The sequence below is a fragment of the Cebus imitator genome, unplaced genomic scaffold (assembly GCF_001604975.1).
Source record: "Cebus imitator isolate Cc_AM_T3 unplaced genomic scaffold, Cebus_imitator-1.0 Scaffold17, whole genome shotgun sequence".
In the NCBI taxonomy this organism is placed as follows: Eukaryota; Metazoa; Chordata; class Mammalia; order Primates; family Cebidae; genus Cebus; species Cebus imitator.
In genome coordinates this window covers 11,001,649-11,022,955 of record NW_016107332.1, presented here as the reverse complement: position 1 = coordinate 11,022,955, position 21,307 = coordinate 11,001,649, and the positions used below count along the sequence as shown (strand labels likewise).

The 21,307-nt window shown below is 34.9% G+C and overlaps 1 long non-coding RNA gene across 5 annotated transcripts in view; it reads left to right on the top strand.

Annotated features, from left to right (window-relative positions):
• Positions 1-21,307, top strand: part of LOC108290737 — a 74,010-nt gene that overhangs the window by 36,950 nt on the left and 15,753 nt on the right. For 2 of the 5 annotated variants that reach the window (XR_005197196.1, XR_005197191.1), the window contains exon 5: positions 12,940-13,089. This is a non-coding gene — a long non-coding RNA (uncharacterized LOC108290737). Of the gene's footprint in view, positions 1-12,939; positions 21,292-21,307 lie in introns of those variants that run through there. The other 3 variants (XR_005197193.1, XR_005197192.1, XR_005197190.1) reach the window with 3 other exon arrangements.

The window sequence follows — 21,307 nt, the reverse complement described above, 5'->3', positions numbered from 1 at the left end:
TGGACAAGGATAGTTTACTTGAGTGACCTCTTCTGGTGACATTCACCTGCTGACATGGACCCAAGGGGATTATGCAAACTTGACTGATTTGATGGCTCATGGAAGTCAGAGGAAATGAATAGCCTAGAGTTAGTGAAATTTAAGTGCCTGAATTAGCATGGAAGGTTTTAGGGGAAGGGATTTAAGGTTTCACAGAGGTGGACATGTTGGAATGTCCATATTGTGTGAAGACACAAGACCCACTGGAGGAGTTTACTTCTGGTAGGGCCCACATAATATATTGTTCATGAGGTATATCAGGAATGTGCTGCTTGAGAGGGGCAACAGCATCACTAAGAAATTCAGTAGTAGTTTTCCTCTGCAGACTAAATACCTATACTAGGATAAGTAGTAACAGAGCTTGGGAAAGACGCTAATGAGGACCTGAAACAATAGTGGTCAAGGAATGGCACTTAAACACCAGAAGCCAAGGGCTGTAATTGTTGTAACAGCATAATTTCTTTTTGATCATTAAAATCTTCCCCCATGTTTTTCATAGCAACTAGCATTCCTCTAGCACAGAAATTTGAGTCTTAAACAAGGGTGTTGCATTCTCTTAACACAGAAACTAGCATTTCTCTAACATAGAAATTTGAGATTTAAAGGAAGATGTTGCCATAAAAGAAACCTAGCATGTGTGGCATTAACTTAGATATTGGGTGCCAGGTGGTGAGGAAATGTGAGAACTCCCATTTAGTTGGTAAGCTATTTCTGAAAAATCAGATGTTTTGTACAAAAAAACTCACCAAGCTAGCCTATATCTTATTTTATTAAAAGGAAAAAATTGGGCTGGGTATGGTGTCTCATGCCTGTAATCCCAGTGCTTTAAGAGGCTGAGGTGGAAGGATAGCTTGAGCCTAAGCGTTTGAGACTAACCTGAGCAACATAGCAAGACCCTGTCTCCAAAATAAATTAAAAAAAAATGAAAAATTATAAACAATTATATGTCAACCCTAAAACTGCAACCAGTTTCCTAAAATATAATTAGCCTAGTAAACAAATTATCTTGTTATCTATCTTATCCATAATTAACTCTTGCTTGTTAAATTTGCATATCATTTATATACAAACTGATTTTCAATGTACTTACATATAATTCTAACATTCTATCATTTATATTTGGAATGCATCTTGAGATTTGTCTGAACATATTTTGTTGTCGTTGTTTAAAATGTACTGAGTTTTGGGAATGTAAGTATATATTTTTCCATTAAAAATAAGCCATAAATTAGTTTACTAAGAGATATACCTACTAAGTTTGTGTATTGCAAACAAGATGTATTGTGCTTAGAAACATTTACCTGGGAGGTATTTTTCAGGGTATGGAGTGGATAAAAAGCTATAGGCACTAAATATGCATTGAAAAGATAGAACCAATGGATTTAAGTCCCATTCAGCTTGGATAATTTTTCAGTCAGGGTATTAGAGGGAGTGACTTAGAAAAAGAAGAGATAATGGTTATGAATTATGAAACCTGAAAAGGTTTTGGGATCTCCAAACCTAGGAGCAACCAATAACAGATGGTTACTAGTCAAATAAGACTTTTCTTGTCCTCTTATCACTTGTCACTCACTGAGAGGCTTGACCAAAGTGGAAGGGTGGCATGACAGACTTCCAGCTCCTTGAACTCAAGTTGTAAAAGTGGAGAAGCTTCAATTTTGAACAAAAAGTCTTTTCCACATTTTCAGAGATGACCCCTCCTTTATTATATGACCGCTGCTTGTCACATTTTTGTGGTTTTTCGGAGATCCCTTGCCTTCATGTCTGTGTGTCTTCCACCTGTAGCTGGCATGGGATAAAGCTTCTTTTAGACATTGCTTCTCTGTAATCCACCTCTAAGACTGCCTCTTGGTTTTCAGTGCCCTCCAGGAAGCCTTCATGTGCAAAATAAGAATGTTTCCTTCTTTTTCACTTTTTCTTATATTTTTTCATTTGATCAAGATGGTATCAATTCCCACTTCATCCCCTTTAGATGTCCTCCTGTGTCTCTCCGCTATACATGTAGTTACTTACTCTATCCTAGTTCTTTTTAGACATATATGAAAGATTTATTCAAAAATAAGATGCCTACAATTTTAACCACTGAAAAACACTATTTCCCCTCTACAGCTCCATTCCATAATCCCCCAACCCAATGTGTTGAGATCTTCAAAATACACTAACTCCCTTTATCTCCTTTCACATTCTCCTCTATCTGAAGGAGAATTTGGAAACTTTTATCTCCATCACCTTCTGCCCCAAGTCTTAGGTTTTAGGACATATGAAGTACCTATTCGAATTTTCCTTACAGTGTGTTCTGTTTTTCTCTAGGTTTTACATTTTATGTTCCCAGACAAACTATCAGCCCATTAAAATATGGTCTTATGTAGAGAGATATACGTATCCTGTCTGTGTATGTTCATTTGTTACTATTCTGCTTTCCATTTTTCAAATTCCCCATGAAGTCTCAGCTTAGTTTTTTTTTTTGTTGTGGTTGTTGTTTAGATAGTATTTTCTTTTGAGTGAATTAGATATCATTCTTATTCACTGAAAAGTATATATAGTATTTTAAATTCCAGAGTAGCAGAGAGGATAGATAGGATGTGCTTCATTTTATTTTCTTATTTTGAAGATCAGTTATTCTTTCTGCCAGGGAGCTTGAAGGATTTTTTTTTTTTTTTTTTTTTTTTACTTTGGGCTGTGCAGTACATGTGCACTTCCTGCATCCTGCAGGATTGTTGCATAGGTATATACATGCCATGGTGGTTTGCTGTCTCCACCCCGACCCCGTCACATACATCAGGCGTTTCTCCCAGTGTTATTCCTTCCCATTCTCCCTCTTCTCACTGTCCCTCCCCTCCTCCCCCACCTAGCCTGGTGAGTGTTTTTCCGTTCCCTGTGCCCAGCTGTTCTCATTGTTCATCACCTGCCTTTGAGTGAAAACATGCAGTGCTTGGTGTTCTGTTCTTGTGTCAGTCTGCTGAGAATGATGGTTTCCAGATTCATCCATGTCTCTACAAAGGACACAGACTCATTGTTTTTTATGGCTGCATAGTATTCCATGGTGTAGATGTGCTACATTTGCTTTGTCCAGTTTATCATTGATGGGCATTGGGGTAGGTTCCAGGTCTTTGCTATCATAAACAGCACTGCAATGAACATACCTGTTCATGTGTCTTTATAATAGAACGATTTATAATCCTTTGGATATATACCCAGTAATAGGATTGCTGGGTCAAATGGAATTTCTATTTCTAGATCCTTGAGGAATTGCCACACTGTCTTCCATAATGGTTGAACTAATTTACATTCGCGCCAAGAGTGTAAAAGTGTTTCTATTTTTCCACATCCTCTCCAGCATCTGTTGTCTCCAGATTTTTTAATGATCGCCATTCTAACTGTTGTGAGGTGGTATCTCAATGTGGTTTTGATTTTCATTTCTCTAATGACAAATGATGATGAGCATTTTTTCATGTTTGTTGGCTGCATATATATCTTCTTTCGAAAAGTGTCTGTTCATGTCCTTCACCCACTTTTGAATGGGATTTTTTTTTCTTCTAAATCTGCTTTAGTTCTTTGTAGATTCTGGATATTTGCCCTTTGTCAGATGGGTAGGTTGCAAAAAAATTTTCCCAGTCTATTGGTTGTTGATTCACACTAATAATTGTTTCTTTTGCTGTGCAGAAGCTCTTAAGTTTAATTAGATCCCATTTGTCCATGTTGGCTTTCGTTGCCATTTTTTTTTGGTGTTTTAGTCATGAAGTCCTTGCCTGTGCCTATGTCCTGAATGATGTTGCCTAGGTTTCCTTCTAGGGTTTTTATGATGTTAGTTCTTATGTTTATATCTTTAATCCTTCTGGAGTTAATTTATGTATAAAGTGTAAGGAAGGGGTCCAGTTTCAGCTTCCTGCATATGGCTAGCCAGTTTTCCCAACACCATTTATTAAACAGGAAATCTTTTCCCCATTGCTCGTTTTTGTACAGTTTGTCAAAGATCAGATGGTTGTAGATGTGTGGCATTGCTTCTGAGGACTCTGTTCTGTTCCTTTGGACTATACCTCTGTTTTGGTACCAGTATCATGCTGTTTTGATTACTGTAGCCTTGTAGTATAGTTTGAAGTCAGGTAGCATAATGACTCCAGCTTTGTTCTTTTTGCTTAGGATTGTCTTTGCTATGCGGGCTCTCTTTTGCTTACATATGAAGTTTAGAGTGGTTTTCTCCAGTTCTGTGAAGAAGGTCAATGGTAGCTTGATGGAGATAGCATTGAATCTATAAATTACTTTGGGGAATATAGCCATTTTCACAATATTGATTCTTCCTAACCATAAGCATGGAATGTTTTTCCACCTGTTTGTGTCCTCTTTTATTTCCTTGATCAGTGGTTTGTAGTTCTCCTTGAGGAGATCTTTTACATCCTTTGTTGTATTCCTAGGTATTTTATCTCATTGTAGCAATTATAAATGGGAGTTCATTCATGATTTGGCTCTCCGTTTGTCTGTTGTTGGTGTATAGAAATGCTTGTGATATCTGCACCTTGATTTTTTATCCTGAGGCTTTGCCAATATTGCTTATCAGCTTAAGGAGGTTTTGGTCTGAGACAATGGTGTCTTCTATATATACGATCATATCGTCTGCAAATAGGGACAATTTGATTTATTCTTTTCCTAATTAAATGCCTTTATTTCTGTTTCTTGCCTAATTGCTCTGGCTAGAACTTCCAGTACCATATTTAATAGGAGTGGTGAGAGATGGCATCCTTGTCTGGTGCCAGATTTCAAAGGGAATACTTCTAGTTTTTGCTTATCCAATATGATATTGGCTGTGGGTTTGTTGTAAATAGCTTTTATTATTTTGAGATACATTCCATTGATACCTAGTTTAGTGAGAGACTTTAGCATAGAGGGCTGTTGAATTTTGTTGAAGGCCTCTGCATCTATTGAGATGATCATGTGGTTTTCATCTTTGGTTCAGCTTATGTGGTGGATTATGTTTATAGATTTGCATATGTTGAACCAGCCTTGCATCCCCAGGATGAAGCCTACTTGATCGTGATGGATAAGCTTTTTGATATGCTGTTGGATTCAGTTGCCAGTATTTTAGTGAAGATTTTTGCATCAATGTTCATCATGGATTTTGGCCTGTAGTTTTCTTTTTTAGGTTTTGTCTCTCCCAGATTTTGGTATCAGGATGATGTTGGTCTCATAGAAAGAATTAGGGAGGTTTCCCTCTTTTTGTGTTGTTTGGAATAGTTTCAACAGGAATTGTACCTGCTCTTCTTTGTACATTTGGTAGAATTCGGCTGTGAACCCGCGGCGACCTGGACTTTTTTTGGTTGGTAGTCTATTAATTGCTGCCTCAAATTTAGTCCTGGTTATTGGTCTATTCAGGGTTTCAACTTCTTCCTGGCTTAGTCTTGGCAGTGTGCAAGTGTCCAGGAATTTATCCATTTCTTCCAGATTTACTGGCTTATGTGCCTAGAGCTGTTTGTAGTAATCGCTGATGATAGTTTGTATTTCTGAGGAATTGGTGGTTCTCTCCCCTTTATCATTTTTTATTTCATCTATTTGATTCTTCTCTCTTTTCCTTTTTATTAGTCTAGCTAGTGGTCTATTTTGTTCATCTTTTCAAAAAGCCAGCTCCCGGATTTATTGATTTTTTGAAGTTTTTTTTGTGTCTCTATCTCCTTCAGTTCTGCTTTCATCTTAGTTATTTCTTGTCTTCTGCTTGCTTTTGAAATTTTTTGATCTTGCTCTTTCAATTTTGACAATAGGGTGTCGACTTTAGATGTTTCCATGTTTCTCATGTGGACATTTATTGCTATAAATTTCCCTCTAGACACTATTTTAAATGTGCAGAAATTTACCATAATATGACTTAAGCATACGTAATTTTCACCAGTTCACACAGAAAATAGGTAAGCCATTTTAGTCTTCACACTCACGTTTTTCTTTTACTAAGAAATTACAATTTCTTAGTATTTTACTCTTCAGTATCTTCATTTTGTCACTGATTTGGACATATTCTCTTGTATTATTGGCATATTAGGTCTATTTTTTTTCCTTTTCCTGTAAGATTTCTAGCTCTATTTGTTTTTTTCTGTGCTGTGATATATTTTTGAACTTAGACTTTTAGACCAATAAGATCATTTTAAGAAATATTTTCAGAAATATTTTCAGAAAAATTTTAAGATATTTTCAGAAATATTTTCCTGAAATTATTTATCAACTTCTTTAGTTTAATAAGATAAATTTGCTTCTAGACTGTCATATTTTTATATTTATTTATTTTTAATTGGGAAAATAAAAATTGTGTATATTTATGCATCATGCAGCATGATGTTTTGATATACATTGCAGATTGGCTAAATCAAGCTAATTAACATATTCATTACCTCACATACTTTTTTTTGTGTGGAGAGAATGCTTAAAATTTTCACGTGTGCAATGGATTGTTAAATCTCTTGAACTTAATCCTTCTAACTAAAATTTTGTATCTTTTGGCCAACATCTCCCCAATCTTCCAACTCCTCCCCATCCCTACACCCTGGTAACCATCATTCTACTCTAAACTTCTATGAGTTCAACTTTTCTGAATTTCACATGTAAGTAAGATGGTGCAATATTTGTCTTTCAATGTCTTGTTTACTTGCTTATTTTATTTGACCACTTTGAGTAGTATGGATTTTTTAACAATATTAATTATTTCAATCCCCGAACATAAGATATCTTTCCATTTATTTTCATCTTCTTCAATTTCACTTATCAGTATTTTATAGTTTGTCATGTATAATCTCCTTGGTTAAATATATTCCTAAGTATTTTATTGTTGCTATTGTAAATGGGATTGCTTTCTTAATTATTTTTAAGATAGTTTGCATTGTTAGTGTATAGAAATACTACTGATTTTTGTATGTTGACTTTGTAATATACAACTTTAGTGAATTTGTTTTTCAGTTCCAACAGTTTTTTGGTGAAGCTTTTGGAGTTTTCTATATGTAAAATCATATCTTCTGCAGACAAGTTAGCTTATTTCTTTCCTATTTAAATATCTTGTTTTTTTCTTCTACCTAATTGCTCTGTCTAGAACTCCATATACTGTGTTGAATAGAATAGATGAAGGTGGGCATCCATGTTTTTTTTCTGATCTTAGAGAGAAAGCTTTCAACTTTTCAACATTGAGCATGATGTTAGTTGTAGGTGTGTCATATATGGCCGTTATTGTGTTGAACTTCATTCCTACTATTTTGCTGAGAATTTTTATAATAAGTGAAACTGAATTTTATCAAACGGCATCTGTGTCCCTGCAAAAAATATGATCTCCTTCTTTATTTTATATCTGCATAGCATTCTGTGGCGTATAGGTACTACATTTTCTTTATCCAGTTTATCACTGTTCCAATTTCATGTATTTGCTATTGTGAATAGTGCTGCAACAAACCTATGTATACATGTGTCTTTATAATAGAATGATTTATATTCCTTTGGGTATATACACAGTAATGGGATTGCCAAGTTGAATGGCATTTCTGTCTTTACGTCTTTGAGGAATTGCCACACTGTCTTCCACAATAGTTGAACTAATTTACACTACCACCAACAGTGTATAAGCATTCCCTTTTCTCCACAACCTAGCCATCATTTGTTATTTTTTGACTTATTAATAATATTCTGACTGGTGTTAGACAGTATCTTACTGTGGTTTTGATTTGCATTGCTGTGATGGTCAGTGATGTTGAGCTTTGTTTTAAAATATGATTGTTGGCTGCATGTGTGTCTTCTTTTGAAAGTGTTCATGTCCTTTGCCCAATTTTTATTTTATTTTTCCTGTAAATTTGATTATTTAGATGCTGGTTATTAGACCTTTGTCAGATGCATAGTTTGCAAAAAATTTCTCCCATTTTGTAGGTTTTCTGTTTACTCTGCTAATAGGTTTTTTGTTTTGTTTTGTTTTTTGTGCTGTGCAGAAATTTTTTTTAGTTTAATTAGATCCCATTTGTCAATTTTTGTTTTTCTTGCAAACATTTTGGTGTCTCCATTATGAATTCTGTTCATGCCTTTTCTATGCTTATTAAGATGATCTTGTTTAGGTTCTACATTTGGGTAATGTAGGGCACCACATTTATACATTTCTGTATCCTTGATTCCTAGGGATAAATCCTGTCATCATGGTGACTAATTATTTTATTGTGCTCTTAAATCCCAGGGATAAATCCTATGTCATTGTTGTGAATGATTATTTGATTGTGCTCTTGAATTTGGTATGCTCTTGGACTAGTTTTGTAGAGGATTTTTTGAATCTATGTTAGTCTGGGACACAGGCCTATACTTTTCCTGTTGTATTCTTTTCTGGCTTTGGTATCAGGTAATGCTGGCCTCACAAAATAAGTATGAAAATACTTCTACTCACTCTTTTGAAGAATTTGAAAAGGATTGGTATTACTTTTTCTTTAAATATTTGATACAAGTTAGTAGTAAAGTATCAGCTCTTGAATGTTTTCTTTTTAAAATTGGAGACTTTTTATCCTTGATTCAACCTCTTTAGTTGTTATTGGTCTGTTTAGGTATTCTGTTTCTTCACGATTCCATTTTGGTAGGTTGCATCCTTCTACAAAAATTTCTGCTTCTACTAGGTTATCCAATTTGTTGAGGCATAATTGTTAATAATGGTTTTTTTTTTAATGATTCTGTGTATTTCTGTGATATTAACTGTAATGTGTCTTTTTCTATTCTTGGTTATATTTATTTGAGTGTTCTGTTATTTTTCTTAGTCTAGCTAAAGATTTGTCAATTTTGTTTATCTCTTAAAAATTACTCATAACTTTATTGATTAATTTAATTGTTATTTTAGTCTCTATTTTATTCATTTTTGTACTGATCTTTATTATTTTCTTTCTTCTACTAACTTTGAGCTTAGTTGTTCTTTCTCTAGTTTTTTAAGATACAACAGCAGGTTGCTAACTTGAGATTTTCTTTTTTTGATGTAGGTATTTATTGCTTAAACTTTTTCCCTTAGTACCACTTTTTCTGCATCCCATAGAGTTTGTATGTTGTGCTTCCATTTTCATTTGTGTTAAGATATTTTTAAAATTTGCCTTTAATTTCTCCTTTGACCCATTAGTTGTACAGGATCATGTGGATTGACTTCCTCATTTGTTAATTTTCTTAATTTTTTTTATTTCTGATTTCTAGTTTCACGCTCTTATGGTCAGAAAAGATATTTGAAATGATTCTAATTGTCTTGAATTGCTAAGACTTATTTTGTGGATATTTTTATATCATCTAAGTGTGCAATCTTCTGTATGTGCTTGAAAAAGTACATATTTTTCTGCTGTTAGATGGGATATTCTGGACAGTTCAGTAAGTTCCATTTGGTCTAAAGTATAGTCCAAGATCAAAGTTTCTTTACTGATATTCTGTCTGGATGACCAGATCATTGTTAAAAGTGGAATACTGAAATACTCTGCTCTTACAGAATTCCAGTCTACCTGTCCCTTCACATCTATTAATATTTGCATTTTACATTTAGGTGCTCTGATTGTTGGGGAAAATACAAACACATACATACACACACACACACACACACTATATATATACATACACATACACACATATGTATATTTTGCATATCTTCTCTCTTCTTGACTTCCTTTGTGATTAGATGATTTTCTATAGTGGTATGTTTAAGTTTTTTACTTTTTATCTTTTGTGTATTTACTATATATTATTGCTTTGTGGTTACCTTGAGGCTTACCTAGGACATCTTATTGTTTAATAGGCTATTTGAGGCTGATATCAACTTAACTTTGATTGCATAAGAAACCCTATGTTTTTACTACACCCCTTCCCTACATTTCATGTTTTTGATGACACAAATTACATCTTTTAATATTATGTATCCCTTAACAACTTACTTTAGCTGGTATTTAAATAATTTTGTCTTTGAACCTTCATACTAAATATATTAGTTGTTTGCCACCCACCATTATCATATTAGACTATTCTGATTTTGATTATATACTTTTATCAATGAGATTTCTACCTTCATATGTTTTCATGTCTAGTTATAGTCATTTGCTTTAAACTTGAAGAACTTCCTTCAGGATTTCTTATAAGGTAGATATAGTGGTGATAGCCTGCCTCAACTTCAGTTTGTCTTGGAAAGCCTTTTTCTCTTTTTCTTTTCAGGACAACATTTTCAAGTAAAGTATTCTAATTTAGAAATTATTTTCTTCTTAGCTCTTTGGATATATTTTTCCAGCGTCTTCCAGCCTGTGAGGTTTCTGCTGAGAATCTACTGATAACCTTCTTAAAATGTCCTAACATGTCATATGCTTTTTTCCTCTTTTAGCTTTAAGATTCCTCTCTTTTCTATTTTTTTGATAATTAATTATAATATGTCTTGGTGTAGTCTTGTTTAGATTGAATACTACTGGAGACATTTGACCTGATTGGCTAATTATGTCTTTTTTCAGGTTTTGAAAGTTTTCAGCTATATTTTCTAAAATAATCTTTCTATCTCTTTCCCTTCTCAATCTCAAACTTCTATAATCTGAAAATGATCTCTCTCAAGACAGTTCCATAAGTCCTGTATGTTTCTTTCATTCCTTTTTATTTATTTATTCTCATTTGACTCAATTATTTTCAAATAACTTGCCTTCAAGTTCAGAGAATCTTTACTCTCCTTGATCAAGCAGCTATCAATGCTCTCTTCTCTACTTTTTATTTCATTCATTATATTCCCTAGTTCAAAATTTTCTTTTTATAAATAATTTTAATCTGTGTGAAATTTCTGTTTGTTCATTTATAATTTTCCTGATTTTTGAATTGTTTCTGTGTTTTATTGAAACTCAGTGAGTTTCCCTGAACAATTATTTTGATTCTTTTTTTTTTTTTTGAAACAGAGTTTCACAATCTCAGCTCACTGCAACCTCCACCTCCAAGGTTCCAGTGATTTTTCTGCTACAGCCTCCCAATTAGCTGATATTTATTATAAGCATGCACTACTATGCCTGGCTAATTTTTGTATTTTTAGTAGAGATTGGGTTTTACCATGTTGGCCAGGCTGGTTTCAAACTCCTTACCTCAGGTGATCCACTCGCCTCAGCCTCCCAAAGTGTTGGGATTACAGGCATAATTCATGACGCCTGGCCTATTTTGATTCTTTGTAACATAGATCTTAGATTTTCATTTCTTTGGTTTAAGCTACTGGGAACTTGTGTTTTTATTGTGGTAATTTGTATCCTTGTTTTTTCATCTTTTTTGTTGTTTTTATTGTTGCCTTATGTTAATGTCTGCCCATTTAGTAGAACAATCACTGCTTTTAGGCTTTTATGGAAGGATTTTGGTGGAGAAAGACCTTCTCATAGAGGAATCCAAAGACACTAGCTGGTGGTGTGCAGAAGTTCTGACACTTATGAGGACACAGCAGTGTAGTCTTCATTCAGCTCTGTCAGCTGAGTTCAGTGTAGACAACACTGTAAGTATCCTCATTGACTAATATTATGGATGTTCACAGTGGCAGTGAGGACTTTTGGGGTCTTTAGTGATAATGGCTGCTAGATCCTCCTGATCTCTCTTCTTCCCACCAGGAAAACTAGGCTGATGAACTCCATCTTGGCATTGGGTGCAACTTGTTGTCCTTCCTGTAATGGTAGTGGCTCAGGTATCTGATGAGAGGCAACAGAACTGGGGCCTAAAGCACTGGCACGCATGACTCTAGGTTCCAGGGCTATAATAGCACCTGTGCCAGGGATACAGGCACTTTTATGTGAGGTATGTGAAACAGCTAAAAAAAATAAGGGTGGGAGCATAAGTATTTGCAAAACTACAGGCCTGGATGGGGCCTAGCTCTCTATGAGGGCTGACCTGGTGCCTGAGTGTGGGCATATGCAGAAAGAACTTATGTCCAGGGCTTGACTTACATGCCAGCTCACTCTGGAAATGGCAGTGGTATCTGAGGCAACAGTGGGCACAGTGCATTCTTGCAGCTGGGGTCTGGAACATGAGTGTGTGTATAGCTGCAGCAGCTCTTCAGTGTGTGTGTGAAATCTCTAGTAGCTGAGTTGGTGACTAGAACTCAGGCACAGACAGGCCTTGTGTACAGGGTTTGGTGTACAAAGTAGTTCACTATGGTGATTGCTGTGGTGTCTGACATGTGGGCAAGCATAGGGCTGCCACATGGAATGGGCATTTGCAGAGCATCTGTGGCTCTGGGGTCAGGGGCAGGTGAAGAGTTGAGAAAGGTGGAAGCTCCAGTCTCAAAATGGTACAATAGCATGTGCTTCTGGTAGGGGAAGTGTGCAGCTGCATGTCTCTCTCTGGGATTTTCTAGAGAAAATTGCTCTTGGTTATTTTAATGGCTAAAGATGCCAGTGTCCTCTGTGCAGCAGTATGCTGGGGACTATGGTAGTTCCCGCTATGTGGCAGATACCAATAATGTTTGCTTTTCTTCTTTCTTTATATCCATCATGGCTCTTAGACATGCTGACCTCATCAGCATGGTTTTCTTATATGGATAGTCTCTGTGTTTTTTTCCTCCATTGTGTTGCTGCAAATTCTTAAATGGGCCCTTAGCCATCCCAACTCTGTTTGTTTTGTGGATAGTTATCTACATTTGTGTTTTTTGTGTGTGAGGGATGAAGTTATTTTTGTTTGTGGTATCTTCTGCTCTGCCATCTTGATGATGTCATTTCAGAGTGTCTTATTTTTGTGTAATGCATCTGAATCTTCTTAAGTACTGTATTATTTTGTTATATTTTTGTTTGTACAACTGATTCTTCAAATTTCTGTATTTTTGACTTTTGTATTCTAGTTTTAACCTCTGTTTGTCTCTAGGAGTAGTAGATGCCCTTAAATAATATGTTATTTTATATACATAACTGCATTGTGTCTCATATCTGGTTATAGCGGTATTCTTATCAGGATCCTTTGTGTTGTGAAAAGCAGAGGAATCTTGACTTTATGGAGTGAAGACTTAAAGAAATTATCAGGATGATCTTCATTTTCTCCTCAGTTTGACTGAACTTTGGACAGTTTTTCCTGAACACAGACTCCTTTCATCTCTTTTCCAAGGTAAGTATTTACTTCAGCAAACTCAAATTGCAAATGTTTACTCTGTCCCTTTTAAAAGAATCTTGCCAGTTTTGTAATTTAAGAATGTCTGTGTTAGAAATCTAGGTTGGATACCTTTGAAATGTGCCCATCAAGGATGACAGTCCTCTAAGTTTGTGGGACAATAGAAGCCTGACTTTAATGGACACCAAATTCACAAACACCAAATGCTTAATAACAGAGAAAAAAATTGCAAACTTAAGAATAACTATCCTATCCCAAAGATCATACTCCCTAGCATTCTCCAGTGTGTTCCCAGTAGCTCACCCCAGCACTTACAATCTCTCCTGACTTTTCCTTTAGTAGACTTGGGTTCAGTCTTTCTCCTCTATTGTAGTAGCCTTGATTGAAATCTTCCTTGCTTATTTAAATTTCTTGAGGTTTCTTTTGCCTACTTATGCAGCTTTTTACTTAATACTCTAGGCTCTGATGCTCTTCTTCAGACATGTTCCAAACCTATCTGTATGATTGGCCAAATTGTTGCCAAGTCACACAAACCTTATAATCCCTTAAAATCACCAAACAACTAAACGTTTATAAAAAGTTAAATAACATGAAAAACTACCAAGTAAAAAGGGGAGCCCCATCTTACAACTCTTTTCCTCCAATCTCATTAGTTCAATGATTTGCTAGAAACATGCAGAATTTTGTGTTGATTTGTTTTGTTTTGTGAAAATTTAGAATCATGCTAATCATATTTGTCTCCTTATCTTTATGCACTGATATATCTTAAATATGTTTAAATTTTGAAGTCTTGTAAAATTGATACTTTTGAAATCATTCCGTGCCAGACTCCCACATTAAATGCTGGTCAAAAGCAAAGCACTTATCCAATTAAAATGTTACACACATCATCATAACATTCTCTGAAAGGAATGCTACCAAGCTTCAACAAAAAAATGTAATTCCTTGTTTTATGAACATTCACTTTGAATAGAGTTTTCTCTTAGGGCTTTTAAATTTCAGGTAACTTTAGTAGAAATAGAAAGATTTTTATTAAACTATAGATGAACTAGTTGAAAAAAATGGGCTTATTTGACATATTGATCATAATGACAGTTGTTCAACACAATAAATAGTCAAAAATGAGTATTTCTTTCTAGTCATTGATTTTCAGCTATTTTGTGAATCAAAAGGATGCATTTCTAACTTTTATGCACCTTGAAGTATTTTAAACCTTTCATCATTTGTGAAATTGATGGTGGGGGGACTAACATTTCTTTTTTATGAACTCTGGAAATGTTTGGGAATTTTTTTGTTTTTAACTTATCACTAAATGTGCATTGAGACTGCATATACTTCCTTCTGTAGCTTCAATCTTGAAAGCAGAAATTGTTTTAAATTATAATTTAATCGTATGTAAGGATAAACATTAAGCATAAAATATTACTGAAATAGTCTGCATAAGATCAAAATATATATGCAATGGGAAAAGATGAACACATGATTAAAATAAATGAAGTGGACATCACTAATAGAACATGAATCAATTTTAACTTTAGAAAATAGAAAATGTTATTCAAGTTGTTTTTAAAATTTAGAAATTTGCATTGAAACAGTCACCCGGAGCTAGAAATAAAATAAAAATTCATAAACACAGACAAAACAATCATATGTTTAAGAGCCAAAATAAAAAACAGAAAGGTAGAAAGATATAGAAATGATAAAATACGTAATTTGAAACACCTCTATATAGACAAAGTTAGTAATATATGCATTAACACATATTACTATGTGAAAATACATTTGCCATTTCAGGTTATTTATTTATGAACCTATCAAATACTTGATATTTATTTTTGTATAAATCACTTAGCAATTAGTATGCATGATACCTAATTGTCCAAAAATAATCCTAACTGTATTTGCTATTTCTATGGAACTAATGAGATCGTCTCTAACATTCATGACAGGAAAGAGGTATACACTAGGATCTCCGTAGGAGAAACTTTGCCTACATTTGAAATATTATTTGAAGTAATAAAACGGATTTAATTTTGGTCTATAAGTTGAATTGTATCTTCATAGACAGATGGTGTCAGAAGTGGGATCTGAAGTAGAGTTTCCAACGTCCCCAAGGAGGACTGAGTGATGACGTGAGGTAGCCACAGGACCCATTTGTGTCTGTTGGTCTCTTGGGGCAGCAAGGGCTCCTCATAGGTTCTCTGTTGTATTTCAGGGCTTCACAGATTTGCATTTTGAGCTCTCTGGGTTTCTTTGAGCAAATTTATGTTCCAAACTGGGTTTGGAAGTTATGACATAAACTGGACTGGATCTGGGATCAGATCTGGTGCAGTAATTAACTGGCTTGGATCCAGTTAGAGGCCTCTTACATCTGACTGGGTCAGAAAGAAACTGATAGTAAATGCCAATATTGCAGGGGGTGTAAAATTTGGCTTTTGGAAACTCTCAGGAATTTTTGTGTTCTACCCCTTTGTTTCATTTTTCTTGTGCACTTAGGTAGGAAAAAGTCAATCAAATGAACCACAGAGCAAAGCCAGTATCTTAGGTAAAAATGGAATGTTAGTTTCTGAAGAACGGAATTCCTTCTGGCTTATACATGACGTAAGTGTTAGGCCTCAGATGTAGCAAAGTCTTACAGAAGTGGTGAAATCTTACTAAAGGTAACTTAAAGTGGAATGTTTCAAATGAACAAAACTGCACTGAAGTGTATTTGAAAATGAGGGTTCCCAAATTATTCTCATCTAGGGATGTCTATTGCTAAGCAGAAACTTCTAAAAAGATTTTGGTATTTTCATTTGAAGACTTTATGAAAGGCAAATAAAAAGCTTAAGTGACTAATTGATAAAGAAAATTTAAACCTGTTAACATTTTAGCTTAGTTTCTATCCAGATCCAAAGGAAATAGACTGCAGCACCAGTTGACTGACATGGAGTAAGTAATGGGTACATTTTACCTGGGTAAAGAATGGGATTGGGTTAGAGGTTCTCCTCTCAGTAAAATCTCTCTTGGTTAAGAATGGATTTGACACTATGGGATTTTAACTGCTATTCTCTTTGGATTAATCCCCCTTGTACTTTTTGCTGATGTCTGTGAGTGAGAGGATTAGGCATGTTCAGGATCATTAAACATGGGGACATTTTTCTCCCCAAAAGGGGAAACATGAGAGTTAATGGAACTACTGTAAAAGATCTCTTTGCTACTGACAAATGACTACCTCTCTTTCTCTCTCTCTGTCTCCCTTTCTCACTCTATCTCTTCGCAAACTGGTTGGGGAATGGTAAAAATCACTATCTCTTACAAAGTTTTAATTAATGAGAAAAAGTATTTGAGGGGCTAATCTTAAGCTATAGTAAATCTAGTGTATGTTGTGCTTTGAATTTGTCTTTTTATGTTGTTCTGTCATAGAGAGGGGTGCCTTAAAATAGATAGAACATGGGCTTAGGACCCCATAAGCTTGCTGTTCAAGATGGCCCAGCAACTGGTCAGTAACAAACTATGCTGCAGGTCCCTGAAATAAACAAAAAAACTGGATGAAGTCTTCATCTTGTTTTATGTCCTTGGAAGCTTGGCTTTCTAGCCATATGGCAGTACTCTTCCTTGGTCTTTGCCATCTGGGGAACAGGAATTTCGGGGTTCATGTTATGGTAAAGTCTAAAAATTATCTTGTGTAGTTAAAAGACATTGCAGGCTCAAAATTGACTGCCCTAGTCTTTTTCTGGGAAAGGCAATGAAAACTGCCCAGTGCTGTAGTTCAGCAGCTAAGGCATTGCCATTTTACAATGGTGGCTTGGGTTAAATCCTGGCTTAGGGAAAGAGTCCTTTCTGGTTGGATATCTGTGTGACCTTTGTTTTGATTCTTTTCCCCTCCACAAACCATCTTGAATTTTTCTTTTTCTAAGCTACCTTTGGAGATTCTAAGTCTTATAAAAAACTGTTAACCACCTCCTTGAAAATACTTCATGCACTCGTGGTTAAGTCATAACCTTAGTTGTTGCCTTGTTGCTTTCACCTGTGAGGTTACATTTGGTAAACTTTAAAAGCAGAAATTGGCCATTTGGCCTGGCTGGAGTCGGGTAATAAAAAATTTAAAAGGACTTTTTTAAAAGAGCGCTATGGTTTAAAAGTCAGCTTAATTAAAAGTGGATATTCAAGTTATGTATATATTTAAAAGGACTTTATGATTTTTTTCTCTTCTTAAATCTTGTTTTTCTGGAAAAAAGTTTCTTTCTTCTCGGTTGACTGAATTGTTTGTATCCATTTTTGTCTTGCTACTCTCAATGCATATGAAAGGACCTAAGATAATTTCTAATAGCCTCAGACTCTTGGGAAAAACAGAAGAGGCACCACAGGTCCTGTTTTTGGAAAAACCTCTGTTTTCCTCATAAAACCCCAGCAATTGAAAGCAGATAGATCCCTTTCATAAACTAATGGTAAATATACTTTAGGGATGGCTAATGGCAGTTATAGGAGAACACTTAGCTCTTTGCACCTTTAGATCAAGGAAGCATGCTTCTGCCCACCTAGAAAGTATGGAAATGTCCCCAGTCCCACTGAGATAAGGCTGCCATGGGCGATGGGATAATCACAGAATGGGCTGATAAGTTTTGGGTTGCTTTGCAATAAAATGCATGGTAAAAGCATTGCACTGTCTTCTTCCATGGAACTTCCCTCTTTTGAGGATACCGTATGAGATATATAAATGGGAACCTTAATTTGGGGTATCTGTGTTTTCCTTCCAGCTGTGCTTGCTTATTAGGCCTTGGAAACTTCATGTTTTCCTAGCTATGTTCCTCCAGGGACTCCACCCTACAGTGAGTAATCCAATTAAGAAACTTACAGACTGGCAAATGAAACACCCTACAACTTCTGGATCTTCTTCTGTCTTTCTGTGTTGTAATATATGTATTGTGTGTGTGATGCTTACATGAAAGAGTTCTACTTAATTGGCTTAAAGAAAAATAAGTGCTTTAATATTTTGTTAGAAAAATAAAAACTAATACCTTTTGGTTCACGTCACCTTAGTAAGCTTTTGAAAATAAAGAGTTTTAAAGATTATTGGTCAAATAAAGACATTGGTCTAAATTAGGCAGGTAAGATATTAGGTTTACTAATTGCTTTAAGGTCATAAACTGGTTTGACTTCTGAAAATTGTTCAACTTAAATGCTTCAGAGCTATTAGATTCCAAATAAGACCTGGGGACATGTGGCATTACCTATGCCCCCAGCTATGCTGAAAAGAGTCAGACCTCATCTGCACTTCTGCATGGTGTCTTGGGCTCCACAGCTAGTACATAATAAAGCAACTTACCAGGTTATTCACCAAAATTAAAAATTGCTAAGAGTTACCATTATAACATGTAATTGAAACTGCTGAAGAAACATTCTTACATGCAAGGTGTGTGAGGAGAGTTAAAGGTGTTTTTGGTAAAATACTATAAGAAGGCAAAGGAATGAACATTTTTGCCTCATTTAGAGGGCTAAAGGATAGTTTTAAATTAGGTAAGATAAAGCTAAAGGTTTGAGCAAGTTGTGGAAGGTTTGTAAAAAAACTAATCTTATAAAATATATCACATGTATGAACATATTGGTTAAATTTAAAGGGTTTTTACTTTAAATTGAACACTGAAAAAAACCTCAACATGGACTTCTTAGAGCACTGATCAACTCTTTAACAAAAACTTGTAAGAGGTCATAAAAGGCTTATCAGAATCTCACCTTATGGTCAGACTGATTAAGATTGAGTCAATTTGTCTGTAAGGTTTTATCAAAGACTGGCATTGGCATTAATAGTACACTAATGAAAGGATGAAATTTGGCTTTCTCTCTTGAACGAAGTTTTCATGTAATATTAAATGATAATGAAAGATTTTTCTGTGCTATTTCAATAAACTCGCAAAAAAGGGAAAAGACAAGAGACTAATTGTTTGAAAAGCTGTCTTCCCTCTATCCATGAGTAAAGGTTTTTATGTTTTTAAAAAATTTTTGAGTTATAGTTTTGGTTAAATGAATTACTTATGGTAGCCTGGAATTTTATTTTATAATATCAAGTATTTTAAACATTTAGCATATTTGATAGGCTTCCTAAAGTTAAATTTCAGCTTCAAAATGGTCTTTTCTGGCCTCTAACTTTGGGATACTACAGAGGGCCCCTGAAACATCCAAAAGAGAGGTAACAGGATTATCTGACATGTTAAGTTACATGGAAACCACTATCAAAATAAAAAATAATGTTTAACCTTCTTCAGTTTATATTTTAGTAATTGATATTAATATATGTTCCAAAATTATATGGAATTTCTGAAGTTCTAATTTCTGAGTATATGCTATCAATCATAATTATAGTTATTATGTTAAGTTACTGTAGACCACAGAAATAACATTTCCTTGTCAATTGTGTTTTTAACTATGATTATTTAAAGACATCTCCACAGTTAATTGTTTAATGCTGATACAGATTCAGAAAACTTTACAAGCACACCAAATCCTAGAAAATAGTGTTTTTAGGAGGTTCATTAAAGAATATAATGGACCCTGAAAAGCATTCTTGAATACACGTTCCTAGTAACTTTAGAATCCTATCATTCAGACTGGGTAAAAATTCCTGGGACTTTAATGAAAAGACTGACTGGTTTATAAACTGCTACCCAAGCAGAACAAAAATTAATTGAATATCAAGAAAATACTCTGCCAGGTGTTCATATTAAATCAGCTAATACCAAAATTATTTAGATATACAATTTAAATAAACTGCATGGTCTAAGTCAAATTGCCAGTGATAACCCATCACTCATCAGTGCTATGCACCTAAACTGGAGAAACAACTGATATTCATGAGGACATAAGTTAATGTTAATTAAGCATGAACCAGGACAATCACCTTCTCTTTCCCAAGTCCTTACATCTTTTGTTATTAAAGGTTATGAATTCCATGGCTCATCATGAAAAAGATAAAGTGATCCAAATTAAAAATATATTGGTTAGATGACTTCTAAATTGCTAAAACAGTTTATGACTAATGTTCTGTTTGTCAAACCCATATTCCTGGGAAGACAATCAAAGCTGCAAGTACATTTGACTACCTGATAAACCATTTAAACAATTATAGAGGGATTTTGTTTAATTATAATTTTCAATGCATGTTTCTGGTTGTATAAAAGATTTCCCATGCAAGCAGGGTGATGTTATAATAGAATATTATTATCCCACACTGTATTTTCACCAGATAAAGCTTTTTATAGTTCCCTGACTGAGGACAGTCAACACTTTTGCTGTCTAGAACACAAAGATTGAATTTTCTGAGAACATCAGAAGCTGCCCTTGCCATCTACACTGTGGCAAAACCTCAAGACCTTGAAACTTAGGTTCATAATCTCACAACTGAAAAGGGTTCCTCCACACTCTTGGAACTATACACCTATTAGTGTACACCATTTTAAAGTAAAACTAACCAGGGAAGTTTCTCCCCAGAAGATGATGTCATCCTTGATGTGAACAGTGTTTTCCAAGATCATGGATCAAGACTTCTGAACAATCATGAGACATTTATCTTGAATATTTTTGCCTTGTTTATGCCTCTATGAACAAAAGAAGTGAAAAGGTGGTCTGTTGTGTGCACTTATGGGGTACATTTTTATTTGTAAAGGATTTTGCAGCCAGCCTTATACATGGATATCTTCATTCCTTGATAGATGAAAGAGGAAGGTCCAATGTAGGTGAGAAACTTTAATGGTGCATATTTTGCCTTAAAATCAGTCAGAAACAGAACATTGATTCACTCCTTTTTTGGGTCCTTTTGTTAGGTCCTTTTTTATGGGTTGGAGTAAAAGAAGCAATGATTAGAAATGTATCCTTCATGATAGGCTTTATAGCAGATTCTACTGTAAAGGCTATGGTTACATAACAGACTTTGAATTGTCTTGTGAAAGCTATGCTAAATAATAGAATTCTCTAGATTTCTTACTGACTAAACAAATCTGTGCAGCTGCTGTATTTGTGGCCTATGGAAAAATATCTCAAATGTAGATTATAGAGATTTATTTGTAGGGGATTAATAAAGAGACTACTTAGTTAAGTAACTCTTAAAGACCCCCTTAGAATCTTTAAGCTAGATAAAGAGCTTCATCTTTGGCCGGGTGCAGTGGCTCATGCCTGTAATCCCAGCACTTTGGGAGGCCAAGGTGGGTGGGTCTCAAGGTCAGGATATCGAGAGCATCCT